The sequence below is a fragment of the Sorex fumeus genome, unplaced genomic scaffold, assembly GCF_029834395.1.
Source record: "Sorex fumeus unplaced genomic scaffold, SorFum_2.1 ptg000265l, whole genome shotgun sequence".
NCBI lineage: Eukaryota > Metazoa > Chordata > Mammalia > Eulipotyphla > Soricidae > Sorex > Sorex fumeus.
The window spans coordinates 5,130,175-5,148,142 of NW_026606322.1; positions in this window are offsets into that span (position 1 = coordinate 5,130,175).

Consider the following 17,968-nt stretch of genomic DNA (forward strand, 5'->3'; position numbering starts at 1 on the left):
AGCACTAATACCATCTGCGCTTATATGTTCATTGCAGCTCTACTAACAATAGCCAGAATCTGGAAACAAACTGAGTGCCTGAGAACAGAGGGCTGGATAAAGAAACTATGGTATATCTACACAAGAGAATACTATACAGCTATTAGGAAAAATGAACCTATAAAATTTGCTTCTAAATGGATGGGCATGAAGTTTATCATGCTTAATGAAATGATTCAGAAGGAAAGAGACATAGAATGATTACACTGATTTGTGGCATATATAAAAAAAAAAATCATTGTATGAGACTAATACCTGAAGACAGAAGAAACGTGGGCTAGAAGCACTGGTCCATGGTTGAAAGCTTGCCAGAATTCTGGGGTGGGAAGTTAGGAGAGAGAAGGGACCACTATGAAGAAGGAAATGCTTTCTCTGAACAAGATATGAGTACTGAAAATAGGTTAGGGGATATACACGATAAACTTTCAGTACCAGTATTGCAAACCTTAATGCCGGAAGGAATGAACAAAAGAGAGGAGGGCAGGCAGAGGGTGAAGGGAGGGAAAATGGTAGCATAGGTGGTGGGTATTGTACACTGATGAAGGGATGGGTGCTGGAACATGACAAACCCAATCATGAACAGCTTTTTAATCATGTATCTCATGGTTATTTAATTTAAAAAATTCCTAGGCTGTTATTAAAAATTACAAAATACATGTGTCCTTACCCCTTCATGTAATCTGTTATTTCACTAACAGAAGGATAATGCTAACTAGAACTTTTACAGAAGTTTGCACAGGCCATTCAAATTTGGACGAAAATATTATAAATCCTATTTCATTTTGGACAAATTTCCTTGAAAGGGCTTATTAATTGGTGCCAAAGCTACAACCTAATTATCAGAAGCACTAGATTTTTAGTAACATTTGTTTAAAAGACTCATATTTAGACAATGAATTACAGTAGTATCTGTCAAAATAACTAGTGACATATATAAAGGTAAGGTAAAGGCCCTCCCGTTGATCGTCGATTTGCTTGAGCGGGCCCAGTAACGTCTCCATTGGAGACTTTGTTGTTACTGTGTCTGGCATATCGAATACTCTTGGTAGCTTGCCGGGGTCTCCGAGAGGGGTGGAGGAATCGAACTCGGGTCGGCCATGTTGGTCGCTTGTAAGGCGAATGCCCTACCCGCTGTGCTATCGCATATGTATATATATGTATATATATATATATATATATATATATATATATATATACCACTTTTTGTATACACTCTGTTGTCCCAAGGATGGATTCACATGTTTATTTTTATTGCTAAAACTACACTTACTTATTTTTGTAGTTTCATAATACACCTAGAAAGGAGGTAATGCAAGCCCTTAGTATTCTTTGTTCTTTAAAAATGGTCATTTTATATCTGTTTCTAAATACAGTTTAAATATAAGAAAATATATTAATTTCTATGAAAGTCTTCTATGAATTTAATTGAGAGTATACTATATCTAAGCATCAGCCTGAACATGACTTATTGATACCTTAAAATATTTAGTCTTCTGATCCATAACTCTTTTGTAGCTCTCTAATGGTTAAGGTTTTAATTGCTTTTTTAGCAGTGTAACATCCATTACATAGTTGTCATAGGTAGCACTGTAGCACTGTCCTCCCATTGTTCATCGATGTGCTCGAGCGGGCACCAGTAACATCTCCATTGTAAGACTTGTTACTGTGTTTGGCATATCAATTACACTACAGGGCGCTTGCCAGGCTCTGCCATGCAGGCGGGACACTCTTGATAGCTTGAGAGGCTCTCTGAAAGGGACAGAGAAATCGAACCCAGGTTGACCCTATGCAAGACAAACGCCCTACCTACTGTGCTATTGCTCCAGCCCACAAATATAGGCATAGATAAATAATTTCATTTATTTCTGAGAATTTCATATAATGCAATTATTCATTTTAATTTTATTACTTGATTATTTATAGGTATGTGATATTCTCTGGTTATAGCATTTTAAAAAATGATTTCAGTAAAATGACAATTTCTGTAATTTCATCTGTATTCTTTTTAGTGTTGATTGAAATAATTTTTAATTTCTTATTGTTTCTTTTGTATAGTATACTGGATATGATAATAAGGATAATTTTATTTCCATCTTCTTCAGTTTAGTGGGTGCATTTTCATTTTTCTGCCTTTTATTGTATTTTCTCTCTTGGAGCTCTGCCCATTTAAAATTTAAATTTAAGGGCCCTGAGTGATATTACAACAGGCTGGGTACTTCCCTTGCACATAGCCATCCAGAATTGATCTCTGGCACCTTATATGGTTCTCTAAGCCCTGCCGAGAGTGATCCTGAGTTCATGGTGACATCAGAAGAAGTTAATGGCTAAAATCAGAAGAAGTTAATGGCTAAAATTTCTAAAATGATTTATTTATATATGTATTAGTTTATATATGTTAATGGAATTGATAAGCAATAATTTTATGGCAATAGCAAATGCACATTGCTGAAAAGAACATAATTCACAGGAATTTTTTAAAGTTCTAATTTGGCCTATGCTACTTCCCTTTATATGTTTTGAGTGGTTTATTTTAACTCCCAAAGATACAATTAAGTGGAGAAAATTACATTTGCCTCACAATATGTTTTAACTATGACTGTTTCAGATTTCTATTATACAATACAACTCAATTTAAGTTAAAAATAACATAAGTGGGATTGTTTTACTGCTAAAAAATCTGTAATCACATCTAACCTTAGACCAAATGTTACTTTAAGGTCTAACATTTCCCCGGTCTTCATTTTTTTCTCTGTTCATATCAGAGCCAGTGGCATTCTCAGGGCCTGGGATTCACAAGCTCCTCCAAGAGTGTGTGCTCTTGATAATTCTAGTAAAAGTTTTCCAAGTTTATGTCTGCCAGGCAATCTTATATTTTTATTGCCAGTGTTTAGATTTTCTGAGTATTTCTGTAACTAGAGGTCAAAATCAGCCCTATTTTGTCTGCTTATTAAGAAAGGGCTGGAGCAATAGCACAGTGGGTAGGGCGTTTGCCTTGCACGCAGCCAACATGGCCAACCTGAGTTCGATTCCTCTGCCCCTCTCAGAGAGCCCGGCAAGCTACCGAGAATATCTCGCCTGCATGGCAAAGCCTGGCAAGCTACCCGTGACGTATTCGATATGCCAAACACAGTAACAAGTTTCTCAATGTTACTGGGCCTGCTCAAGCAAATCGATGAACAATGGGAGGACAGTGACAGTGACAGTTAAGAAAGGAAGGAGAGTCTCAGTGAACTGAATATAAGTAAACAATAATCAATAACCTTGAAAAATAAAATGAAAGAGGAAGGCTTATTTTTCAAAAGAAGATGGATGCAGTTATTGATATTAAAAAGAAAGCAGTAAGGATTCTGAGAAAGTAAAGAAAGAAAACTATTAATAGATCTCTATTCAAGGTTTTCCAATTGATACAAGATATCACCCCATATCCTGACTTTTCGTCTATAGAATACTCATAGTATTTGTAATTCTTGAGGTTTTTATATGTTTCATGAAATGTATCATAAAATTCACTTTTTTATAAGGACTACATTTAAAATAGGTATGAATAACTTTACAGCACCCAAAACTTTTATCTTTATCTAGTATGTCTATATCATATTCTGATCCTTATTCAGCTGTTGGTGGAGATGAATTGGTTCACTTGTAATAATATCAGCCTGCAGATTTCTAAAAATAAATAAAACAAAACCTGCAATATGATGCCGAAATTCTGCTCTTATTTATGTGTCTAACAGAATACACACAAAAAAAACTCAAAAAATTTATGAACAATTATTGTTCACTGCAGAACTATTTATGATAGTCAAGGCCTCTAGAGTACCCAAGTACTCAACAAGAAAAGAATGGCTAAAGACTTAAAGGTCTATACACCAATGGGATACTATTCAGATATATAGTTTGCTTTAATTTTGCTAGAACTTGGGGATGGTTCTAAAGGGCATCGTGCTGATTGAATTAAGTCATATGAAATGAAACAAATGCCAAATGCTACTACTATTCATGTGTGATACATAAAGAAGTAAAAAAATGCAATAATGTAAGTTAAGAATAAGCAGAAGGAGGTAGTTTTAATTCAGTAGAAAAAAACATAAAAACAGCATCATTTTCAGTATACATTTATGTATTCTTGCTTCTGAGTTACTTTGAGTAATTAAGTTGCCATAAGAAATCAAAATTTATGAAGGTGTTTCACTATAATATAATAAGGTAAAGGTAAAGGTAAAGGCCCTCCCGTTGATCGTCGATTTGCTCAAGCAGGCCCAGTAACGTCTCCATTGGAGACTTTGTTGTTACTGTGTCTGGCATATCGAATACTCTCGGCAGCTTGCCGGGCTCTCTGAGAGGGGCGTAGGAATCGAACTCGGGTCGGCCATGTTGGCCGCTTGTAAGGTGAACGCCCTACCGCTGAGCTATAAAAGTACTTTGCTATCTGAGAATTTCTTTCACATTATAATTGATTTATTTCAAAATAAGCAACAAGGAATAGGATTTCTAATTGATAAGTTTTTCTAAAAGATGACAAAAACTCACATTCAGTCACTCCATATCAGGATTCTTCAGTGAGAGAGGACCTCATTTCCAGTTGCCACTCAATCATAGTTAGGAAATAATATGAAGAATAATTAATAAGAATAATTAAGAATAATTTTAAAATTTCGTGACCTCTTATTATACAATATTCTATGGTTACTTATTTTTTGTTCTATCCATCTATTTCACATTTTTATTCTAAGGGATTAGCATTCTTTTTATTTTATTTTATTTTATTTTATTATAAATAGAGTAATTTACAACACTATTATTGGTAGTTTTGAATTCACATAATTTCAACATAATTCCTTTCACCTGTGTTTCTCACTTTCCTCTCCCAAGGACCCTAACTCTCCTCCTTTTTGTCCCCTTCCCAACTAATCAATTCACACACACTCCATCACATACTCATTTGTGTGGACATGTTCTCCAGTTGTATGACCCTTCATCTTTGATACTTCCTTTCTATAGGTTCCACATACAAATAAAATCTTTATATATCTATCCTGCTCTCTCTGGCTGATGCCATTTAGAATAGTATCTGCTAGTTTCAAACATATCGATGCAAATTTTATGAGTTTTTTTCTTAATATTTCATTGTGATTATATGTCACATTTTGATTCATCCATCCATAGTTTGGTATCTGGGTTGTTTTCATGTATTGGCTATTTTACATAAATGTGGCAATGAACACAGGTATTCATAAATCCTTTTGAATTGATGCTTTTCTGTGAGGGGGATAGATTTAAGTTCTATTGCTGGGTTATATGGAAGGTATATCCTATTTTGAGAAGAAATTTATATTGCCTTCAGAGATGTTGAAGAAGAAAACATTTTCAACAACAGTTTGAGCATTCCTTTCTCACCAGAAGCTCATCACCACTGGCTAATTCCAAGCTTTTTGATGTGTGTCATTCTAATTAGCAGGAGATGATGCCTCTATTTTATACCGATTTTTATTTCCCTAGGCATGTGTAAGGGCTGGAGCGATAGCACAGCAGTAGGGCGTTTGCCTTGCGCGCAGCCAACATGGCCGACCCGAGTTCGATTCCTCCGCCCCTCTCGGAGAGCCCGGCAAGCTACCAAGAGTATTCGATATGCCAAACACAGTAACAACAAAGTCTCCAATGGAGACGTTACTTGGCCCACTCGAGCAAATCGATGATCAACGGGAGGGCCTTTACTTACTTACTTACTTAGGCATGTGTAATGATGAGGATTCTTTCTTATGCTTGTTGGCCAGGCCTTTCATCCATCTTCTTTGACAAAGTGTCTGTTATATTTTGCCCCATTTAGGAGTGGAATTTTTTGTTGTTGAGTTTCATGAATGCTTTTATAGATCTTGAATATGAACCCTTTATTTGCTTTATTCTATGTAAGTGTTTTCTGCCATTCAGAAGTAGACGCAGAAGAATGTCTATTAAAGCTTTTTTTTTTTCTCTGCTTAAGATTGGGCTGGAGATATAGCACAGCGGATTGGGTGTTTGCCTTGCACGCAGTTAACCCTGGTTCGATTCCTCCACTCCTCTCTGAGAACCTGGCAAACTACTGAGAGTATCTCGCCCACACAGCAAAGCCTGGCAAGCTACCTGTGACATATTTGATATGCCAAAAACAATAAAAACAAGTCTCACAATTTGTTGTGAGACATTACTAGTGCATGCTTGAGCAAATTGATTAACAACTGGTAGATAGTGGACAGTGCCACAGTGCATAAGATCATCTCTCTCTGTCTCTCTCTGTCTCTCTGTCTCTGTCTCTGTCTCTGTCTCTGTCTCTGTCTCTCTCTCTCTCTCTCTCTCTCTCTCTTTCTCTTTGGATGACACTACATAGTTTTTATGTAATGAAATTTACTTGAATATTTATTTTGGGGGGAGGCACACTAAGCTGTGCTCAGCGCTTATTCCTGGCTCTGTGCTCAGGAACCATTCTTAGTGGGCCCAGGGGATATAAAGGTGCCAGGGATCCGAACCCAGTTCACCTGCATGCAATGTAAGCACCCTACTCACTGTACTATTGCTTTCATCCTGAAATTTACTTAGACATGAAGAACAATTATAGCTTTTAAGAGAAAATGCAGTCCACAGAGAGCAAGCAACGAACAAAGAGAAACAGAAACCTATGTGTTCAAGGGAGAACACAGATGTGCAGAATCTTGGAATTTGATGTAGTTCCATTTATTTATTTATTTTTGTTATTTTGTCTTTCCTATTTTAGCTTATTTTGTGAATTCTGGTCTAATTTTGAGATTTCTAAACCACTTTGAGTTTACGTTTCTGAATGGCATAAGATATAGCTCCAACTTCATTTTGTTTTTTGAATGTTGTTAACCACTTTTCCCAGCACTATTTGTTGAAGTGCTTTTCTTTGCACTACTTCATATATTTGTCTCTTTTGTCGTAGGTGAGTTGTCCTTAAATTTGGAAGTTTGACTCAGGACTCTCAAATCTGTTCCATTGTTCTCCAGTGCCTTATTCCAGTACCATGCAATTTTAATTATTAAAGCTTTATATTATAGCTCAACACTGAGAACTCGATCTCTCCCATCTTTCTTTATTTTTAGGATTGCTTTGGGTATTAGGGGAGCGTTAAGTTTTGATAGAAGTTTTAGTAGAGTTTCTTCCATGTCTTTGAGAAACATTGTTGGAATTTTATTGGTTATTGGATTAAATTCGTATTGCAATTTGGGTAGAAAGATTATTTTGAAATGTTGATTCTTCTAATACATGACCAAGAAGTGTCTTTCAATTTTATGCCATCTTCTATTTCTCTTAGCAGTGATTTATTTATAGTTTTCATTGTAAAAGTCTTTAACTTCTCTTGTTAAGTTGATTCCTGGGATTTTTATTCTTGGACATTATTTTGTAGTAGTTAGTTTTTAATTTTCTGGTTCATTCTTTGTACACAAGAATGTCTGGATTTTTGTGTATTAATTTTGTAATCTTCTAAATAAGTATATTATTTTATTTTTTCTGGGCTGGAGCAATAGCACAGTGGGTAAGGTGTTTGCCTTGCACATGGCCAACACGGTTCACCTGACATCGGTTCCTCCTCCCCTCTCAGAGAGCCCGGCAAGCTACGGAGAGTATCTTGCCACCACGGCAAAGCCTGAGAAGCTCCTTGTGATGTATTCAATGTGACAAAAAACAGTAACAACAAGTCTCACAATTTGTTGTGAGATGTTACTGGTGCTTGCTCAAGCAAATGATGAACAACTGGAGGACAGTGCTACAATGTTTATCATTTTATTTTTTCTATTTTTTTCCATGAAGTCTCTAGGTTTTTCTGTGTATAGTATCATGTCATCTGCAAATACTGATAGGTTGACTTCTTTATTTCCAATTTGAATTCTTTTGATTTATTTTTTGGTTGATTGCTATGTTGATGACTTTCAAAACTATGTTGAATATGAGTGATGACAATGGATGTCGTTGCATTGTGACTGATCTCAGTGGAAAGGCTTTCAGTTTTTCACCTTTGTGTATGATATTTGTATGTTTACATTGTCAATGCCCATTATTATCTTGAAGCATGTTCCTTATATTCTTGTCTTTTGGAGGGTTTTTATGATGAATCACTGTATCACTTTATCACTGTCATCCTGTTGATTGTCAAATTACTCGAGCAGGCGCCAGTAATGTCTCCAATCTTCCCAGCCCAGAGATTTTAGCAGCCTCCTCTTAACATCTTTTGCCAACTACTGGAGGCTCTTTCAGGGTCAGGGCAATGAGACCTTTTATTGTCATTATATTTGCATATCAAATACACCACAGGGAGCTTGGTAGACTCTTCCACTGGTATCATGAATAGTTTTTGAATTCTCTTAAAAGTTCTTCTCTGCATCTATAAATGTTATTTTAATTTTTCCTTTTGTTTTCATGCTGTATTGCATTGATTGGTTTGTATATATCATCCCATTTTTGAATTCCTGATATAAACTTCACTTGATTATGGTATATAAGCCCTTTTGATATTCGGCTAGTTTTTTTTTCACTAGAATTTTTTGAAGAGCTTTGCCTTGCTGTTCATCAAGGATATTTATCTGTAATTTCTAGTAAAATCTATGTTTCAGATACCACTGTAATAACTGGATTTTTACAGAAGCTACTAGGGTGGATTCCTGTTTCCTCAGTATTTTGAAAGAGCTTGGGGAGTTTGAGCATTAAGTCTCCTTTGATGTTTTTGTAGCCTTCACAAATCAATACATTTGAGATTGGGCTTTTGTTCTTGGGGGAGATTTTAAATCATTTTTTTTCAAATTATTTACTAAAGTTTGATCTATTCATGTTTCCTGTATCCTCTTGGTTCAATAATAGGATTTTGTATGATTCTAAGAATTCATCTATTTTCTTTAGATTCTCAAACCCAGCATACCATTATTTATAATAATCTCATGGCTTTCTTTTTAATTTCTGAAGTGCCTGTTGTAATTTATTCTTTTTCATCTCTGATTCTATTTAGTTGTTTTTTTGTATGTTTTCCTCAGTGAGTCTAGCTAAGGATTTATCAATCTTGTTTACTATTATAAGAACCAACTACTGATTTTCATCCTTTCTGCTTTCTTAGTTTTCTTAGTTTATTGATTTTTGCCCAAATTCTCATTGTTTTCTGCCATCTATTTTCATTGGGATTAATTTTTTTGTTATTTTTATTGTTGCTCTCACTGAGAGCTAGACTGTTGATTTGAGCCTTTTCTTTTTTTCCTGGTGTGCATGTGGATTGCTATAAAATTTTCTATTAGTGCTACTTTTTCTATTTCCTGTAGGTAATGAGTGACTTCATTCTCATTTGTTTTGGGGAAACTATTGAATTATTCTTGGATTTCCTTTTTGATCCAATTGTCATTTAATAATATGTTGTTTAGTTTCCAGGCAATTAATATTTTTGTCACTTTCTTTTTATGGTTGATTTCTACTTTTGTGGATTGGTGGTGTGCGGAGATACCTGGTATGAGTTCTATTTTTTTTAGTCTTATGAGTGTTTAAATTTTATAGATGTTTGATCATGTGGCCTCTCAGGGATACTGTACTATGTTCATTGGAGAAGAAGGTATATTCAGTATTTTGTAAATGGAGGGTCCTCAATATTTCCATAAGTTTAGTTCTTTCAGTTTCTCATTTTAGGCTATTGTTTATTGATACATAGCTTGGTTGATCTGTCCAAACTGAAAGAGTATTATATGGTACTATTATTGTACTGCCATCAATATATTCTTTTAGAAGTTGAATTTTAAACTTTGCTGCTCCTTCACTTGTTGTATACATGTTAATGATGGTTAAGTCCTCATAATCTACTGCCCCATTAACTGGTACACAATATCTTTCTCTATCTTTATTATCTTTTTCAGTTTGAATAGTATTTGTTCTGCCATCAGTAATTGGCTGTCCCTTCTGTTTTTTCTGACTGCCATTAGCTTGTATAATTGTCTTCCAACCATTGTCTCTAATTCGGTATTATCATGTTAATTTAAATGCTTGCTATAAAAAACAGAAGGTTGGGCTCATGTTTCTTAATCCATCCTGCTACTTGGTATTTTATGAGAATGTTAAATTGATTGACAATTAGATAACTTATTTACATGAAGGTATTTTACCATATTTAAAGGTGGAATTTAGTGACTTATCCTACGTGATCTTTCCTTCTTTTTTTTTTTTTTTTTTTTTTTTTTTTTTTTTTTCCCTTTATTTTATTTTATTTTTTTTAAAGTTGTAGATTTACAATTTTTTGTGCTTTGGTTTCAATTATACAATGATCAGATACCCATCCCTCCACCAGTGCCCATTTTCCACCACCATGGATAATATCCCTCCCACCCCCATCCCCCCATCCCCCCGTCTCTGTGGCAGGGCAATCCCCTGTGTTCTCTCTCTCCTTTTGGGTGTTGTGGTCTGCAAAAGAGGCATTGAGTGGCAAACATGTTCAGTCCATAGTCTACTTTCGACATGCATCTCCCCTCCTGGGAGGATCCTCCAAACATCCTTTATTTGGTGCTCCCTTCTCTATCTGAATAGCCCTTTCCTCTAGGATACCCGGCTGGCCTCTAAGTTATGGAGTAATCCTCCTGGTGCTGATCTCAGCTATTCTTGGGTATTAATCTCATACTTTGTTACTTTATATCCCCCAGATGAATGCAATCTTTCTATGTCTATCCCTCTCTTTCTGACTCATTTCGCTTAGCATGATACTTTCCATATTGTACCACTTGTATGTAAATTTCATGACTTCATCTTTTCTAAGAGCTACATAGTACTCCATTGTGTAGATGTACCAAAGTTTCTTTAACCAGTCATCTGTTCTTGGGCATTCAGGTTTCTTCCAGTTTCTGGCTATTGTAAAGAGGGCTGCAATGAACAAACAAGTGCAGATGTCACTTCGACTATACATTTTTGCCTCTCTGGGATATATTCCCAGGAGTGGTATTGCTGGGTCAAATGGGAGCTCAATTTCTAATTTTTTGAGAATCGTCCATACTGTTTTCCAGAAGGGCTGAACCAGTGGACATTCCCACCAACAGTGAAGGAGTGTCCCTTTCTCGCCACATCCACGCCAGCATCGGTTGCTTTTGTTCTTTTGAATGTGGGCCAGTCTCTGAGGTGTGAGATGGTATCTCATTGTGGTTTTGATCTGCATCTCCCTGATGATTAATGATGTAGAGCATTTTCTCATGTGCTTTTTTGCCATTCGGATTTCTTCTTTGAGAAAGTTTCTGTTCATTTCATTGCCCCATTTTTGGATGGGGTTGGATGTTTTCTTCTTGTGGAGTTTAACCAGTATTTTGTATATCCTGGATATCAACCCCTTGTCAGATGTGTATTCGGTGAATATCCTTTCCCATTCTGTAGACTGTCTTTGTATTTTGGTCACTGTTTCTCAGAACTCTGCCTAACACCATGTACAAAAGTAAGATCAAAATGGATTAAAGACCTCAACATCAGACCAGAAACCATAAGGTACATTGAAGACAAAGTTGGCAAAACCCTCCATGACATTGAAGCTAATGGTATCTTCAAAGATGCCACGCCACTGGCCGAGCAAGTGAAAACAGAGATAGATAAATGGGACTATCTTAAACTAAGAAGCTTCTGCACTTCCAAAGATCTTTCCTTCTGATACGAGGCCTTTCAGTGTCCTTGCAGGGGCTGGGTTAGATTATTACTTACGTCCTCATGTGCTGTTCACTTGAAAATATTTTTATCCTTCATCCTCTCTGAGTGAAGTCTTGCTGGGTGGATAATTCTTAGTGGGAGTAATTTTCATACAGTATCACGGTATCATGGTATCACGGTCCTCCCGTTGTTCATTGATTTGCTCGAGTGGGCCCAGTAACGTCTCCGTCATGAGACTTGTTGTTACTGTGTTTGGCATACCGAATACCTCACGGGGAGCTTGCCAGGCTCTGCCATGCGGGCGAGATACTCTCGGTAGCTTGCCGGGCTCTCCGAGAGGGGCGGAGGAATCGAACTCGGGTGGGCCATGTTGGCCGCTTGTGAGGCAAAAGTAATTAGGAAATATTGTTCTTTGCCTTCCATGTGTGTAACGTTTCACTAGAGAGGTGAACATTTATGCTCTCATTTCTTCCCGTCATTTCTTTATTGTTTTTGTCATGTTACTGGATATCTGTCTGAGTGTTTCATTGAGGTCATTGAACATCTCCATGACTTCATATCTGAGTTCTTTCTCAGAGAGGTCCTTTAGGTGAGTAGCACCTACTGAGGCTTCTGGACTCTTTCATCCCCACATGGTCGGGATTTGCATTCTTTCTTCATGTTGGTGTGTAGGTATGGGAACTAAGATGTTACACTAGATTTCTTGGTATGAGAAAACTACCTGCGGCCGCATGAGCGTTGGCCTGCCTGAAATAGGCCATACCCACTTCTACCGAAGTCACGCCTACTTCTGAAGAGGCCACACCACCATGGGTACCAGGTGTGGGGGGTGGTAAAGGCTGGGTGGGGAAGAAGACAGGCACAGAGTTGGGGATGAAGAGGAAGAGGCTCAGGGCTGCTTTTGTCCCAGGGTCCTAGAGGATGCCTGGGACTTAGCACAGCGAAAGTCAAGTCCTGGGTTCGAATACTGGCGAGCAAACTGACCTGTGTGGGGAAGAAGACCAGCACAGCGTTAGAGACCTTGATCTATTTCTTTAAAGTATCTACAACTCACTGATTTGCTTTTTGGCTTCATCCATACTGCTTCGAAGATTTACTACTGTAGTAACTTGTTACTTGTATTTATATTATGCCTGAGAAGGTTTTCAGTCCCACTGCAGTTCCAGAACCTTTAGCAGTCCTTCCAGGCTAAGTAGAGTGGAGATAGAGTGTGTGATGGGTGTGAGGGTTAGTGGGGGCATAGTTTGGGAAGGCAAGGCTTAATATTAACATAAATAAATCTTCAGTCTTTGAATGTACTCATTGTGAGGTTGTACTCCCATGGACTAAAAGGATCTTTTCTCTACTTAGCTTTTAGTATGTGTAGGATACTTTTAAATTTATCCTCCCCCCCTTTTTATCCAATTCCTTCTATTGTAAAACATTTCTTGGAACTTGAATTTTACAATTTCATGTCATAGTAGTGCTGAAGTTCCAAAACCAGCATACAAAATTGTATTTAACTTCTGGAGTCTGTTAAATATAATCATAAAACTGAATACTGGGTATGAAAATATTTTCTGAGAAAAAAAATCCTTCAGTACTATTTTAAAATGGCTGAAAACTCTACTCATCCACAATGAAGCAGAAATAACTCACTCCTTTTTTCTAATAATCTACATAGTGTTAGTAAAATCAAGAGTCCACTTAGGATACATTATGAGTTGTGCTTATGATTTTATTAAATGTGAAATCAGTATGAATTTCAACAAATTTATTAGGGGAGCTTTGCCAACTACTTCTCAAATACAAATTTACTTGAATCTTGCCTTTGTTTATAAATTACTTAAACGGAGGGTTAGTGGCAGTGAAATTTGTGCTTATCCTACTGGAATGCTTATAACATCATGCTTAAGTTTATCATTTTCTTATGGCACATAGTGCATTTTAAATTATATTCAACTGATAGTGTCTCTAGAGTCCTAGTAATAATATCTAGTCAGCTACAAGTTAGGATGATTGTGAAGTAGGTAGGGTGCTACAATAAGGCCCTTGCCTTGCACACAGCACACCTAGCGTCAATCCCCAGGATGCCACATGTTATCTGGCCAGAATGGCTCCTGAGCTCAAAGCCAGGAGTAAGCCCTGAGAACCACCAGGTGTGGTACAAAATGCAAAAAATATTCTTTGATCAATAAGCTTGGAATAGAGAATAGTAAAGTAGGACGATAGATAGAGATAGGAGACATGGAATCTTACTGAAACTCACTAAGTTTAAAGCTGTGGGACTTGGCAAAGTATTTCTTTGTCCTTAGCTGTCCTTAGCTTGCAGCCCCCTTCCTTCTCTGATCATCTCTGCTCATCTTTAAAACATTGTCTAAATTTTCTTCCCACCAGAATAGACTAACAGTGTTGTCATTCAAGTTTCTGTGCCTGGAGCTACCACAGAGACATTCTGAGATTTTGAAAATGACTTTTCTAATGGCAACAATGAGAAAATATATGTGAATATTAGCATTCCCTAATGTATGTTTATACTTTGGGGCTTATATTTAAATAAAGAAGAGAAATAGCATTCTGAAAATTCATGATGAGTCTTCCAATCCAAAGAAAAAAATAGACTGACAGAAGATTGATTTGCATTTCAGTGGGAACATCTTTAGCAGTTCAGAGAATTTTGCTGTGGGTACTGGGCTCAGGGCAGTGGCTCAAACATTAACAATTAGGAAGGAATTAAGAGGGGAAAGGTGAAGTGAGTTTAAGACACAGAAGCAAACAAACAAAACTAGAGCTTCCTAGTCTGAGTAGCAATGTGCGTGCACTTACATGAGTGTATATGTATGGAGGTAGGATGTCAAGGAATGAAGAAACTGAAGAAAAGTGTACCCTCAGGCACTCTCTTTACTTTTTCATTGACTTTGAACTCAACATGCAAATAATGTGCTAAGTAGAGTTTTATTCATACCTATCTGATCTGAGTTTCACTCACCCCAGCTTTGTGTGAGAGAGTTACATGGTTTGGATTAAAGCAAAAGAAGGAAACAAGAAAATACAAGACCCCATGGCCAGCACCATAGTGTGCAGGGAATTTGCCTTGCATGTGGTTGTCAGGTTTCGATCCTAGTTCCCCTCCCAAGGACATCAGGAGTGATCCTGAGCACAGAGCTAGGATTAGTCCCTGAGTGGATCTAGATGTGACTCCAAACCAATAATTGTTTTTAAAATTTTATTTTTCAATGGGTAAAAGCAGATATGTAGGACACAACTGAACAACTCTATCATTTAAGAATATAACTTGTTCCAATTTATTTTCTCTTGGGTAATGTTTTTAATTGAATCACCATGTCACCATGGCACATGCAGTAACAAAATTGTTCATGATTGGGTTTCAGTCACAGAATGGTCCAATAGCCATTCCTTTAATCGCGTACATTTCGCACAACCAAAGTTCCCAGTTTTCCTCCTGCAACTCTCTCCACCTGCCCCCTCCCACTCCAGCCTGACTCCTTGGAAGGTCCTTTTCTTCTATATCTCTCTGTTACTTTCACTCTCTCCTCCTTTTGGCATTATGATTTTCAGTACAGGTCCTGAGAGGTATCATGTATGTTACTTTTGCTACTTTCATCACTCAGTCATTGTTCAGAGGGATCATTTCTAACTATAATTGTCATTGTGGTTCATTTCCTGTCTAATTGCCCTCCTCATGCCCATCAACTTGTAGCAAGCTTCCATCTCTGGAGCAGTCCTCCTGGCCCTTGTTTCTACTGTCTGTGGGTATTGGTCTCATATTATGCATTTTTATTACCCCACATATGAGTGCAATCATTCTAGATCTGTCTCTCTCCTTTTTGACTCATTCCACTCTGCATATACATCCATTTATAAGTAAATTTCACAACTTCGTTTTTCCTGTTGGCTTTGTAGTATTACATTGTGTAGATGTACCACGGTTTCTTTATCCAGTCATCTATTCTTGGTGGGAGCGATAGCACAGCGGTAGGGTGTTCGCCTTACAAGCGGCCAACATGGCCGTCCCGAGTTAGATTCCTCCGCCCCTCTCGGAGAGCCCGGCAAGCTACCGAGAGTATTCGATATGCCAGACACAGTAACAACAAAGTCTCCAATGGAGATGTTACTGGGCCTTCTCGAGCAAATCGACGATCAACGGGAGGGCCTTTACCTTTTACCTTTACCTATTCTTGGACATTCAGGTTGTTTCCAGATTCTGAATATTGGGAATAGTCCTGCAATGACTATAGAGTTGCAGATGGTATTTCTGCTTTATGTTTTGGGTCCCCCAGTTTATAGACCCCAAAACAGTATCGGGAGCTCAATTTCTAGTGTTTTGAGAAATGACCATTTTCTCAATAAACTGTGTTCCAAAAAAGGCTGGATCAGTTGGTATTCCCACTAACAATGAAGGAGAGTCCCTTTTTTCCTGACCCATACAATGCTCTTCATTCTTGTTTTGTTTTTTTATGTGTGCCAGTCTTTGTGGTGTGAAATAATATCTCATTGTTTCGACTTGCATCTCCTTGATGATTAATGATGTAAAAAATTTTTCATGTGTCTTTTCGCCACTTGTATTTCTTCTTTGAGGAAGTTTCTTTTCATTTCCCCATTAAAAATGGGGTTAGATATTTTTCCTTGTAAAGTTCTACCAGTGCCTTATATATCTTTGATATTAACCTCATTTCACATGGGTATTGGGTAAGTAATGTTCCCATAATGTGGTCTGTCTTTGTATCCTTGTCACTGTTTCTTTTGGGCGCAGAAGCTTCTTAGTTCCCATTTGTTTATCTTTGCTTTTACTTACTTGGTCAGTGGTGTTTCATCTTTAATGATCCCATTAGCTTCAATGTCATGTCAGGTTCTGCCTACTTTTGCCTCCGTAAACCTTATGGATTCAGGTTGAATATTTATATCTTTAATCCATTTTGATCTGACTCTCATGCATGGCATTAGAAAGAGGTCTGAGTTCATCTCTTTGTATGTTGCTGCCCGATTTCCCCTGCACCACTTGTTGAAGAGAACTTCCTTGCTCCACTTCATATTTCTTGCTCCTTTGTCAAAAATTAAGCGATCATATATTTGAGGTTTTGTATCAGACTATTCAACTCTATTCCACTGGTGTGTGGGTCTGCCTTTATTGCAATACCATGTAGTTTTAATGACTACCTCTTTGAAGTACAGTTTGAAGGTGGGGGATGTGATGCCTCCCATCTTCTTTTGTTTCCCCAAGGATTGCTTTAGCGCTTTGTGGGGATTTATTGTTCCACATGATTTTCAAGAGTTTGATCTATTTCTTTGAAAACTGTCATATGTATACATATAAGGACTGCATTGAATCTGTATAATGCTTTTGTGTATATTGTCATTTTGACAATGTTAAGCCTCCCAATTCAGGAGAAGGGATGTGTCTCCATTTACTCCTGTCCCCTTTTATTCTTGAAGTACTATTTTGTAGTTTCTCTGTGCTTGCCTCCTGGGGAATTTGTATCTGTGAGAAATTGCCACCAAGAATCTGTTTGTCCGTGTTATTCTTATTTCAGCTAAATTAATTACTGCGGGGGGCCCGCAAAACCACTCTCCGGCCCGCGGAGGTGGCCCTAGGATCCGTAGGTGCAAGGAGGGACCAACCGAATGAACACAAGACACAAGAGACAGAATGCAGTTCAGAAACAGAGAGAAAAAGGGACAGACTTTATTGGGGGCAATCAGGATATATATCCATTAGTGAGGCAGCTACACAAAAGGTTGTGCCCATATATGGTTAGGAAGGTTTATTTTCACATATCACGCATAAAGTTTATGTGTATCTTGTACCAGACAGGAGGTAGTTACACAAAGGGCCATGTCCATATGATTTACCAGACATGAGGTAGATACACAAAGAGCCATGTCCACATGATTTATAAAATTTACATGCATCACGTACCAGACACGAGATAGTTACTTCTTGTTATTACTGACAGCCATGACAGATGTTCTCTCAGGATAACCATACATCAAAATAACCATACATAGCACTGGCTTTGCCTGTTGCGGGGTCACGTAGGTCAAGAACGACCATACATAGCACAGGCTGTGCTGGCCTCGGGGTCGTAGGTCAAGATGACCATATATAGCACAGGCACTTAGGCCCTTGGTCAGTTAAAGGGCCAGCTTCCCACAAATTACTATTTGATTGTCTTGGGTACATTTTCTTAATAAAATGGTGCACATTTATATACTCCAAGTAAAAGGCAGAAATGTATTTGCTTGCTTCTTTTTATTGATGGTTCCTTAAAAACTCCATAAAGTTCAGTATTTT